Source organism: Periplaneta americana, chromosome 11 (genome assembly GCF_040183065.1).
Source record: "Periplaneta americana isolate PAMFEO1 chromosome 11, P.americana_PAMFEO1_priV1, whole genome shotgun sequence".
In the NCBI taxonomy this organism is placed as follows: Eukaryota; Metazoa; Arthropoda; class Insecta; order Blattodea; family Blattidae; genus Periplaneta; species Periplaneta americana.
This window is the reverse complement of record NC_091127.1, coordinates 80,627,558-80,641,640: the sequence shown is the minus strand read 5'-3', so window position 1 is coordinate 80,641,640 and position 14,083 is coordinate 80,627,558. Positions and strand designations below refer to the sequence as shown.

The 14,083-nt window shown below is 34.1% G+C and overlaps 1 protein-coding gene across 2 annotated transcripts in view; it reads left to right on the top strand.

The window, feature by feature from the left end:
- LOC138709137 (transcription initiation factor TFIID subunit 10-like) overlaps positions 1-14,083 on the top strand; it is a 65,574-nt gene that overhangs the window by 26,009 nt on the left and 25,482 nt on the right. The window lies entirely within an intron of this gene.

The following is a 14,083-nucleotide window of genomic DNA, read 5'->3' as shown; positions in this document are numbered from 1 at the left end:
TGAAGTGGTTAGGATGTTTAACGAAATGCCCCTAAAGGATTTAAAGTGAGCCTGCTTTTGATAATATAACTTCAATATTTGAACTGTTTTGTTGTTAACTAATGCTGGGTTCTTGGCAATAAAGCCATTAACTCTCTTGCTTCAATATTTCTCACACACACTTTTGAACTGAATTATTATCTAGATAGACCCTTAAATGTTACCATTTTATAATATAATACAGTTATAAATGTACCTTCTTAAAACGATACCTGATTTCAGAAAGTTTCAAAGTATAGATTTAAGATTAAATTTTTAAAGATCATCCTCTGGTCAGAATTCGAAAGTATAGTAGGATTTTCATAACTATTTTTAATGTATACTGTTATGAATAGTGAGGAAAGTGAGACGGTATGAATTGGTATGGAATACTGCCATGGATTTCTGTGACCAGAAAAATGACATACTGTCACTGAAAAAATGTGATCCATAAAAATTTGTTTTTACATTCCTTCACAGCAAAGAGTACTATCTGTTTGCTTTGTAGATCTAAATCACAGCCTTCTGGAACTGTATTCAACGTGTATTTAGACACGTTTATTTGATAAGTCAACTCCTGGAATGCTTACAATGGTAGCATTTCAAATGTAGAAAACTGTGGTCTGTAGCTTATGGTGGCCATTGTTGCCAATTTAGTGACTAGGTAGCATACCGCATCTGGTTTTTTTCCACTTCCCTCACTGATTATGAACACCACTTAGCAAATACCATACGCTAACCTACAAAGACACACCTTCATATTTCTGGGTCCTTATTTAGCCCATAAATTTTCAAATAACATTCTAATGTGCCTGACATACTCAACCAGTAATTCACAATTATTCAAATCATTGTAAGATACACAGTGCATAGTAATAGGACTGCTCTTCATTTTATGATATGTCAGAACAAACCTAGTGACAGAAATAGTAGTAGTAACTCTCCACGACCTAGTTGTGCTCTATGTATATTCCAGCTTATAGGCCTATCTACAACTTAAACAGTACTTCATATGCAGCGATGAAGTTTTGTTCAAAATGGTGTACTACCAGGTAGCTGTGTTTAGACATTAACACATGCATGCTGATTCTATCAACGGAAATGTAGTAGTTCGTCAGTGATGCAAAATCAACAAATCATTTATGCTTAAATAACTAATTATTTTGTGTTTACGAGACTCACTCTAAATCAGACAACCTTCCCCCCCCCCCCCGCATCCATTCAAATTTAATTCTAAAGTTTATAACTGCACCGTAATAACTTCTAATTTGTTTGGCATTTCTTTTTAATCTTTAAATTTCTGTAAATATCTCCATCATGTGATACTAGGGCTTTTGAATAAGTAAATTAAAAGAAAAATTATAATAGAAGGGAAATTTAGGTAGACAGTTGGAGAGAATTTTCGTTTGATTGTGTTGGCAACACCTACCAAGTTTTCGTTCTCCCCACTTGTGCCTAGCTTCAGTAGTACCTCGGAAGCCATGCAGGTACCCTTGCACAATGTGTCTGACTGCTAAATATGGTCTATTATTAAATTTTTCTCTGTGAGAAAGATAACAGTAGCAGAAATTCATGAACAGTTGATTGAAGTGTATGGGCCAAAATGTATGATAAGACCTTTGCAATGGTTGACCTTTGGATGAAAATGTTCAGAGAAAGAAGAGAAAACATTCACTATGAGAACGAAGGTTGCGACAAGTTGAACAGGCACAACAGTTGTTGATTCATTGATTCTGGTTCATGTTAACACTTTGTTTAAAAAACTTAAAATTGTTTAATGACACATTAAACGTGTTAAAAATTTTTAAAATAGGTTATATACCTTAGATAGACGGCCCGTTTCGACAATTGTTGAAACTGTTCAACAATTTGTTGAAGGTGAATGTCGCATCACACTTGACAAAATCCTTGAATGTTTACTGTCCCCAATATCAGAGAATGTGGGTAGATCGTCTCTTGGAAAAATTGCCTCTGAAGATTTGATTCTCAAAAAAGTGTGTGATGTTGGGTGCCATGCAATCAAGCACGTCCAAGGGTATCTTCATGGCTTCTGAGGCACCACTGAAGTTAGGCACAAGTGGGGAGAGAACGAAACTTGGTGGGTGTTGCCAACACAACCAAATGAAAATTCTCTCCAAGCAGCATCTGTGTAGCTGAATTTCCCCAGCTGTTATAATTTTTTTAACGTACTTATTGGACGGTCCTTGTATTACTGCAGCATTAATGGTTTTGTTAGAAACTCTGGTTTTGATTATGGCTTAGCTCTTTTTTTCTTTTCTCTTATAAAGCCATCACATTGTTGTGCTTTTGAATTGGTATCCACCTTTATTCCGAAACTGAAATGAAGCAAAAGAACTATTTAAAATGTTCATTTTGAAACATTATTTCAGTATTTTGTGTGGCAGCTGTTGAATAAGAATTGGAGTAGGAGAAATCTTGAGGACACCCATTAAGTCGGATTCTGTTAGCCCCATATTATAGGATGACATACAGTACGAGTATTGAAGTAAGCAGGATGGATGAAGACAAAGGTTATAATGACGGCAAAATGAACCCAGGGTCCAGCCCGGAAAGTTAAGCAGCATTTTCACTTGATGGGTTGAGAGAAAACCCTGGAAAAAACCTCAACCAGGCAACTTGTTCCAATCAAGATTCGATCCCAAGCCCGCTAGTTTCACAATCAAACACACTGACCACTATTCCAGAGCGGTGGACTGGGAAAATAAATTCCGCACTGAATAACATGTATCATCATTGTTCTGAGATGTTAACTTAATCTTTTGTAATTTTGGAAAGATAATACAGTTGCCTGGTAGTTTTATATCTACTTTTAGATTCTAGAGTGTTTTTTTTTAATTAGTACAAAATATAATTGCCATCTCAAAATTATGAATGAGTTATGTCCTCTGTTTTTGTTTAAACAAATTTCTGGATAACTTGCTAGATAGAAATAGTGTAAATAGATATTTTATCAAAGACTGTTGAATAGGGATGATCAAAATGTCCTGCAGTAAATGTGATTTAGCAACCTGGAAGAGAAAGATCTATACCTGTCTTTGTTCTTATATACCTGAATATTATCAGTGTGTACCAATTTATCATTTTTCTTACATTGTAATCAAAATTTATTACAGAGATATTAAGTTCCCGTAATGAATTTTACGTGTAATTTTAAACACCTGCAGTATAATTATAGCAATTGTAACTTTTTTATGTATTATTTGTAAGGTTACTTACAGAATATTCTATGTTTAATATTGGTATTTTCATGCAAAGTTCACATTATTTCTGTGACTAACATGTAATACATATATACATTTTCATTCAGTTAGTGATGTACAGTTAAATCAATATAATCTCCAGGAGAAGTAAGCCTATACAGTTGATCACATTTTCCCAGAAATGTGGAAGGTATAATTATCGTTACATACACTGGCATTGAGTTGGATAGAACAACTTTATATACACTAGAGTCGACGGCAATTCGGAAGGCGGTAGTCTGCTAGCATTTGCGTCGAGAGAGAGAGATAGAGAGAGCAAGGCAGTGCACAACATTGCCACATCGTACTTCATGCGCACGTGCAATACAAATGGCCCAGGAGAGAATTTAAATTATCAAAAGACAATAATGATCTTAGCTGTTGATTACTGTAAGCATAACACCAAACAAACCCTATTTCCTTCACTAACAATATTATTTGCACAGTTCAGTTCTCAATCCCACACCACATGCTTCTGCAGTCATTTCTTGCGCATTGGCAACGTTGCTGCTAGCATCAAGAGTGCTGTCAGCATTCTGCTCGTCAACATTTTTAAAATAATTATACACCTTAAACACTATTTTCCGTGCTTGCCTGTGCAATACTTGTCTTTTTAAAGTCTCGTCTTCCATTTATTTATCTTACACACACACACACACACACAGTAAATGTTAGTTTTAAGTAACTGCTTAACTAGCGGACTTACTCGTGTTAATTATGTAAGTCTGTGCGGCTTACAGCTGTATCGGTGCTTCATCACACCATCCTCAGAGCCTACTCTGTGTGATGAAGCACTGAAACAGCTGTAAGCATCACAGACTTACATAATTAACACGAGTAATTCCGCTAGTTAATCAATTACTTATATTCAAGTGTTAAAAGTAGTGTATGTAAGATTCAAAATGTTAGTTTTACTTATTCAATGTACTGAAACACTCACACGTTAACAAACGAAGTACTTGTTACAGACTGATTCCGATTGGTTCTATTGTACAAGCTTGATGACATCACATACCAGAAATGCTACAGCGCATATAGCAGCTGACCGTCTTCTGAAATGCCGTCTAGTCTAGTTAATAAAAGAAAAGACTATGTACCAGTATGTAAAACAAGTCCCTTTTGGAGATGAACAGTGGCAAACCACATAATTACTTTTTTCTGATAAAAACATAAATTTCTCTTCACCTATGATATTTCTCTCAAATGCGTGTATATCAAATTAAACATTCAATAGTGTTTTATATCTATTTAGATTATATTTTTATACAGTTTTAGAAAATTATAATATTCTTAATGCACAATATTGTATATTACATAATCATGTCATTATTGCTTATTTTGTCATACCAAAGAATTGCGTATTTAATTTTCTGTGGAAGATATTCGAAAGATGTTGATTTGCTGTTTCCTGAAAATATGAATTATTGTGTTTTTCAGTGCGTCTGTTTCAAATTATTCATATTTACTCAAATCAATATGTAGTAACATGTTACATACTGTAACTTAGAAACAAACAAAGACATACATTATGTGGTATGGAAGAAAGAAAGGATAAAGTCACAGTTTATATAAATTTATGTTTGTAATAATATTATGAAATATGACCAAGAAGAATAACTAAAAGTCTGCCTGGGTGCCACAGTTGGTATAATGCTGATCTTCTGTGCTCGAGGTTGTGGGTTTGATCATGGCCCAAGTCAATGGCATTTACGTATGCTTAAATGTGATAGGCTCATATCAGTAGATTTACTAGCATGTAAAAGAACTCCTGCCAGATAAAATTGCTGCACACTGGCGACACTGATATAACCTCGAACATCGTTAAACAAAACATAATTTAATTTAGAATAACTAAAAGACATGAACAAGCACAAGCTTAATTTATTGATGTACCGGTATGTTGATTTTAGTAAGGGAAAGGAGGGGATTTTATATCTTAGAAGGTAGTTGACACATTGCTGTGTAATGACCAGTAAAAATAAATAGTATAAGGGACATAGGATTTGAGTAATGTCTTCCACATGGCTGCGTTTAGAGCAATGATCGTCAGCACTCGAAATGGGTAAAGTACAAGGAGTGCAACGAAATATGCTCCTTCGTGCAGAAGGGATAGGGAGACAGCATACCTGCCAACAGCCTTGGATGCATGCTAGTGCAATGTCATATCCGCGAGTAAGAGACGCTAGCCCAAGAGTGCACTGTGTTGATGACTGCTGATTTAGAGTAATAGGAAGAGCAAAAGATGCTCCTAGCGTGTCATTATTATAGTGAAAATATTATATAGTTGCTTTCACTGTAACAATGAATTTTGATAACCAAAAATGATGATGCCATGATAGTTCAGAATTAATCTCCTTTTGTATTCAGATCTGATTAGACAATAAATTAATAACTGATATTTATAACTAGGGTGACCATATGATCTTCATCAAAAAGAGAACATTTCAGCATTATAGGCCTTATTGCTAATATGCCCCAAACTAAACACTCCCAAATTTACAAGTATATTACTAACTTGGCATAATATTCTATTATGCAACGTGCTATTGGCTGAATGAGATGATCTGCATGTTCAAATCATTTTTTAAAATGCTATGCTATTAGAAAATATTTTCTTAGTTTGTTATATTTTTAAATTCTCAGGTTTACCTTACATGACCTGATTAAAATATTTTCAAACATTGTCTATAATCATCTCGTTAAACATCAACATTTTCATTCCCACTACAAAACAACTAAATCTCAATTTTTGTTTAAATACGAAGTATTTAAAAGGTCCTATTCCATGCAATAGTTTCTTGTTTTTTTTTTAACAAATAACAATGGAAGTCAGCACAATTTAAATGTCTCAAATTATATATAAAACTGACAGGTACCAGTACTTTTATGGTTTCTATTTGAAATTCTCTCTCTTTTGTCTGCTGAGAATTTATAAAAGAAAATACCCTTTCAATTTTAGCATAGGCTTAATAAGTCTTAGAATACAGGAGAAAAATTCTATCAGTCTTAATTCTTAACAGCTCAGAATAACAATCAATAATTGGCGAATTCTTAAAATATTTACACCAAACATCATTTGACAAAATCTCTTCAATTCTGTTGTCTGTGTCAGTATCCTGAGATATGCAATCTGTGTTCAGTATACATGAATCATGACGCGCAATTTTTTAATTGAATAGTTTGATGAAACCTTTAAAAGGAGGATATTTTCTGAATTTAACAAAAATTTCTATTATAAATTTTAATTTTGAGGAAGTGCCAATTAAGTCTAGGTATTGATAAAGACTATTTCCGGCAACCGAAGTAGGTGTTCGTATGAACCAGATTTATGAGCTTTTATTGCAAGAGTTATACTGCTTGGTGCATAGGCGAAATGACAGTACATGGCCTACCCACAGACTGTTGTACAGTTTAAAAGTGGCTCTGCATAAAAAGTTAAGTGATATTACAGTATTTAGTGAAAATAACTGTGTAGTTAGATTGTAGGCCACAAAGATCTTACAAAACTATTACTATTGATAAAATTCTCATACCTCCATTTAAGCAAAAGTGGCAATTATAAAGATTAGCCCAATTCTTTACAGTTTTTTTTAGTGCGATCTTCATTTTTTTTATCCCACTTCAGGTTGTCGAAGTAAGTCATTAGTGAGCTTTTGCTCCCTTGTCATTCTCTAAACAGTTAATGCTATGTTGACATCAGTACTAACATATGTGATGACATATGTTCACATCTATTAGTGAGTATATAACGTTAAATGTAAGCAAGGAAGTATTCATGACATGTTAATATTGTATATAGATATATTCGTATTGTCAAATGTAAACCAAGGCATGTAGTACTGCATGAACTAGTGGTGGAGCATGCTGTTGTATATAGACTTCATATATATATATATATATATATATATATATATATATATATACATACATACATACATACATACATACATATGTTCACATCTGTAAAACTTCGGAAAGAATCATAAGGGATCGATACATGTGTTCCTTCAATATCTTCAACGAAAAATTCTTTCTGGAGCCTTCTTGTACTTCAGCCTGAATATTTATCCATCTTACACTGTCCTAAGTACGAGGGGGATCCAGGAAATAACGACCGTTCGCGCATACCCGCCGCACAGCTGACTCCCCTTGTTTGAAGGTCAACTGGCTTCCTTAACATGTGTTCTCATAATGTTGTGAGTACTGGTTGCAACAAGTCGCCATTGTGCATTTTGTGTTACTTCAAAATGAACGACGTGATTGATAATCCCGCCGACTGTGAGGTGAGGAGTGTGATTCGATTTTTGAATGCCCGACATTTGAAACCTGCAGAAATTTACCGGCAATTGAAAGAAGTGTATGGTGATACTGTAATGAATGGAAGAAATGTGAGAAAATGGTGCGAAATGTTCAACAATGGGCGAACAAATGTCCACGATGAAACTCGACCCGGACGCCCATCACTCATCACAGAAGACCTGAAGACTAAAGTGAACGACAGAATCTTGCAAGACAGGCACACATCACTCGACGAATTGCATATTGCCTTTCCTGACATTTCTCGTTCTTTGCTTGGTGAAATTGTGTCGCAACATCTTGGCTACCACAGAATCTGTGCCCGCCCGCACACTGCTGCTTCAACTCGGGAATTGCTGGATCAATTTGGTTGGGAAATCTTTGATCATCCAGACCTTGCTCCTAGCGATTTTCATCTTTTCACTAAGCTGAAAGACTTTCTGGGTGGTACGCGTTTTGGAAGTGATGAAGAGTTGAAGAAGACAGGGAAAAACATCTGGCTTAATGAACTGGCAGCAGAGGAGTATAACACGGGAATTCTAAAGCTAGTGAACAGATACAACAAATGTTTAAATGTAGGTGGTGATTATGTAGAGAAGTAAAGGAAGCTTCAGTTATGTAACAGACTTTGTTTTTTCAAATAAATATATTTTTTTAATTATTACAACAAAACGGTCGTTATTTCCTGGATCCCCCTCGTAGTTGAATATCGTCTGCAGTGGTAAATCTCAAATGGAATGCCATGTTTTAACACCGAATTAGACATACGGTAAACTTTGTTCATGTGTACATTATCCACTTAAAGATAGCCACTCCACCTGTTGAAATGACGTGAGGTGAATGGCTCTGATTGGCTTTTTCATCAATGACGCCAGCATAGCATTAGGCCTAACTGTTTAGTGAATGAAATACGTCAGAGACTTCGAAAAGAACAATCAGAAAACATGATTTAAACCTATCATTGTTTGGGAAATTGAACACTGCAAGACAGTTTGGCAGTAATTCTTTTAATTGTGGATCATAATGATGAAATGTTTGGTCCATAGTTAACAGTATCATTCAAAAAGTTTGGAATAATCCTGTTCAAAATGGTGACAAAGCAACTTAGACATTGTCACTCTGAGTTGTTTCTGATCAAATTTAAGGAATTTAGAGATCCATTTAACAGATAATTTTCTCATACCAAAATTATAATGTACGATATGAAAGACAAGTTCATTGGAAATTTTCTAAGTCTCTGATGTATGTTTGATCCCAGTTTGTCAGTCCAAAATTATCGACATTTTTTTTTTTTTTGGAGTGGTTACAGAAACATCTCTCGACATAGTGTTCATATTATGTGATCTCTATTCTTCCTCTCTTAAATTCCACGACCCAAGTTGTATAATGGCGTAAGAAGGACTGTGATGCCTCATTATATCTACCATATCTCCATCAATTTTATCAAAATTGTATTTTTTATCCAACATAATTTCTGTAAAACTTCACAATATAGAACTGGTTGAACTTTTTGCCATTAAATTTGCAGTAACTATTTATCAAACAACATACTCTTTTCCATAGTAAACTCTTTTGCTTTGTTTATAATGAAGGTCGACAAGACAAGGGTGCGAAAACTCTTTATTTTAATTTAAAGATACATTATTTTGTAAGTTTAAAATGCATGCCTTTTTGACTGCTTATAGAATGTGTATTTCAGCTTACTCTGATTTGATATTATTTTTTATATCGATACTTTGTTTTTATACAGTCTGATTAAGCATTGTTTACTATTTACAAATAGAGTATAGGGCATTTTTAAGATTTATAAGTAAGCAGTCTGCCTGTAAATTGGCAGTAGTACAAAACTTATGTTGTGTTCACTCACCAAAGAATTAATTAATGTAGTATAAACAGTGTTGACTTACCCACAATAATACATTAGTAGCAGGGATTATTTTTAAAATGGCTTCTACAGTGAATGTTAAGTGCACAATAGTGCATTGTTTTATATGGAAGCATAGGTTCAAGTCTACACTTATATGAATAACTTGTGCAAAATTGTCGACCATGAACTTTTGTGTTTTCTACACCTTTTCCAGTTGTATTTCAGAAATTATCAATTGTATTTCAGATTTGTCAATTTAATTTCAGATAATATAATTTGCATTTCAGATTAGTCAATTGTATTTCAGATAGTATCATTTATATTTCAGATAGTATCAATTGTATTTCAGATTTGTCAATTGTATTTCAAAAACTATCATTTGTATTTCAGAAGTTGGTGGTGATTGTGCTCGTGTAGTACAACACAGTACAATTCATCATGCTGCAGCTTTAGCATATGGAGAATATGCCTATGGATGCTAAAATGCAATGTACTGTAGTTGAGGATTTTTTAAATCCATTTTCCATTTTTTAAATATATGTTAAAATCTCAAGTAGGCCCACATTTGTTATTTTGCGAAATAAAAGTGACTACCTGTATGTAATGTAAATGCATTGCTTATTTTCTGACATTAAATTGACTACGTACAGTACTTTACTGTACTGTACAGTAATACATCTGTCAAATTAGATTGTTCGTATGCATGTAATAATTCGATAAATAACTTTAGAATTTATTACTGCATTAGGAAGTACAGTACTTTACAGTACATTTTTGAAAATCCTTATATGCTTTATAAGAATAAAAATAAAACAAAAAATTGAAGGTACAAAATCTGAAATACAATTGACAAATCTGAAATACATTTTATACCATCTGAAATACAGTTGACAAATCTGAAATGCATTTCATACCATCTGAAATACAATTGACTAATCTGAAATTGAATTGACAAATCTGAAATACAATTGATAATATCTGAAATTAAATTGACTAATCCGAAATACATTTGACAATTTCTGAAATTAAATTGAATTTTCTGAAATACAACTGGAGAAGGTGTAGAACATAATATGCAACACATGGTTAGCATATTCATGCTCATTTCATAATAGATCTCTGTATTTTGTATATTATCTGATTAAGTTGATGTAATGCTTTTTCTTTAAACTAGTCTGTAATACCATATCTTGTCTACAAAGTGCACTTACATTTCTGTATGAGTATTTTGTTTGAATTCCTTTGGTATGACTATATTAACTGTGTGAATAATAAATGTTTCTTGCAATGTTACCAGTATTTATGTCATAGTGAAATATTACAATAAATAATTTGTCTAAAATTGTTCACTGTATTAAATATTGAAGTTAATGCTGATTTTCTAAATGCTGAAAAAACTTCAATTTAAGAACTATAGTAGGCCTAACCAGAAATGGCAGCTAGACAGAGGAGCATTACAGTATTATATTTTCTTTTTGTGTTATACCTTCACCAGCTCAACTTCACACAGTTGCAATAATTCTTTCTAAAAGGGTAGAGATAACAAGCTGTAAATGACTTTCTAGGCATTGTCGTCTATTCATATATTGACATATAGGTACTAGATATTTGTTGCACTGAGTAACAGTAGATTTTTGTAAATCTTGCCTATGTTGCTGTTTTGTGAGGGATTATTTCATAGTAACAGAGTTTGAGGAAGTAAATGGTCTCGAGGAAAAATGTCTTTTGTTGACAAGTGAGAAGGAAAAAGATAGAAAATGCATCTGTGTAAAGAAAGCACTATTTTCCTCCATCCACTCACCACCTCTGCCTTGCTCCAGTGTAAAAATTGTCATTTTAAAGAATGTAAACTTTCCTTAAGTAGTATTAAGCATCACAGAGCTCCATTATATGTTCAAGATAATGATTCTACATCTATTCCTCTTTCTCAGTCTATAATAATCAGTCCAAGTAACTGATGGGTTATCATGCCCTTAAGGATATATTATGTGCCAAATGGGAAAATTGAACACACATTGTACAACTATAGACTTTGTCCATTACAGTTTCCACATTGAAGTCATTGAACCAATGGCAGCTCATCCAGTAATGTTTAGCAAAATTGAACTCTTCTTGTAGCTCCATTATTAAACAGAAAAGCAAATTAGATGTGTTGTTGTATATTGCTATGAGTGCAGCTGACTAAATCATAGACACAGAAGTCAGGTTTTGCAGCCCAGTAAGAACAAAAGCAAGAGTGTGTATTGTTGAAGAAATAGTGACTTGACATGTTTAAGAGTACAAAAGCTGGCATTATAACTATTTTTACATAAAAGATCAACATTCAAATTTACTTCCTGTAAGAAAAGAAAGCAGACTTTATATACACGGATAGAACAAACACTGTAAGTCCACATCAAACTACATCCCAACAACATTAACAAGGACGATGGGTTACAACTCAACATCTCAAGGGGAAGTCTATTCCAAGATCATACTTAGGAACGAGGAACCAGTGTCTCCACATGTATGCGGCGCCCCTTCATCCGGACAACGGGCACGGAATCAAGGTCACTCCACACAGACTCCCGTATTTTTTCGGACCTTATCAGGGGCAGTCTTTAATATAAATACTCTGCTCCCACCATGTAGACCACAACCAGATTGGATAGATAGAAAGAAGGAACACATCCGAATCTGCAGATATGGCCCATACGAAAATATCAGCAATAGCCTTACACTCAGCAGGTTCAGGCCACACCATCGGATTCGACAATATCAAAATAGTAGATAAAGAAGACAACATATACAAAAAAGACTGGTCAAAGAAGCTATCCACATCAAACTACATCCCAACAACATTAACAGGATGATGGGTTACAACTCAGCAACTCATGGGGAAGTCTATTCCAGATAATACTTAGGAATGAGGAACCAGTGTCTCCACATGTATGCGGGACCCTCTCATCCAGACAATGGACATGGAATCAAGGTCACCCCACACGGACTCCCGTTTTCTTTCGGACCTTATTAGGGCCAGTCTTTAATATGAATACTCCTCTCCATGCAGACCTCAGCCGAATTGGACAACAAAGAACCAATCATATGCCATAAGGAGAACCTACGACCTATCATTGGAAGTCCTCTCTCATTGAGACTCATATATATATATATATATATATATATATATATATATATATATATATATATATATATAAAAGCTCACTCACTATTCCTTATCCACTGCTCTGAGGATGACCACAACACAGCAGTCGAAACGTCAGCCATTAGCACCAAGTCAACACAGTATAAGCCCGGAAGTTTCTTCACAGACCAAACACTATAGTAATTGAATTACGTTTTTATAATTTTATTTCTTTATTCACGTGAAACATTTCTATATTTTTATTAGTGGTTTTAGCAAAATGTTAGTCTAAATGTTTTCAGTGTTTCAATGTAGATCTTCAATATGAAATTTCCATGAGTTGCAAGTAATGTATACCATAGACGCCAGTCGAAGAACCCAATTCAGTATAAGAATATGATAATTTTGTAAAGTAAATAATTAAGAAAATTCTAGATGCCCTAATAATATTGTCCCATTGTTGTTTTTGGATACATTTTGTATATATTTTTACTTAAGTGTACTCTCTCAATTGAAATTATGTAGTAGCAATAGTTTTCTTATTGTGCGAAGCATAAATAGTATTGTGATGGTTTAAAAAGTCGATTTTGAAATTTTTTATGATAATACACATTTTTATACACATTTTTAGCGTCTCGTATACCGAAAGTATGATTTTTAGCATGTCATTTGCCATTCCATCCGTGTACAGCAATTTCTCCTTAACTATTGAAATGTTGTTGATATATTGAGTGATGTGAATAAAAAAGGGAGTAAACTCAGGAATCTGAGATAATAAATGGATTAAGTGTACCATCGTTTCCAACCTTCTGCTCAAGTTCCATGCGATTAAAATTCCTTTTGAGCCAAAGATAGAAACTTGGTCACCTACAGTGATTGGAGTGTCTGCCACCTCCGACCTTGCTTTGTATAAAGAATCTGAATAGCTTGGGAATTTAAAATGCAATTAGGATTAGTGAACCTCTTGACATGCTTGACGTGAAGTGTCAACTGTAAAGATTCCAGATTCTCATATGCTTTTAGCTGGGGCAGGACATGCTAGGCATAGGACCACATGTCTGTCACCACCTGCCTCAGAGATTGAGAGAGAATTGAATGGTCGCAGACTTGCCAAGCCTAGGGTTCCAGATTTATATAGAGTCACTCTAGTTGAGACATAGCGACAGAGTTGCTAGTACAGTACTGTCAAAGCATGGAGAACAATACTATTATTGTTCAGTGAATAAAGTTTTACACCAAAATTTAATACTTGATTTAACACTATCAGTATTATTATTATTATTATTATTATTATTATTATTATTATTATTATTATTATTATCACCATCATCGTCATTGTTGACATCATTTTGAGGCCCCCTGAGGCCATTGGGTTTGCCCTTGCGTTAAAATGACACTGGTCTTCACAAACTCCTTGAAAACCCATGTCATTCAAATAATGCAAGAATATTTTCACTCTCTCATCATGTGATAATGTGCCGTCTCTTTTCTCCTGATATTCCCCAAGGAAATTATTCG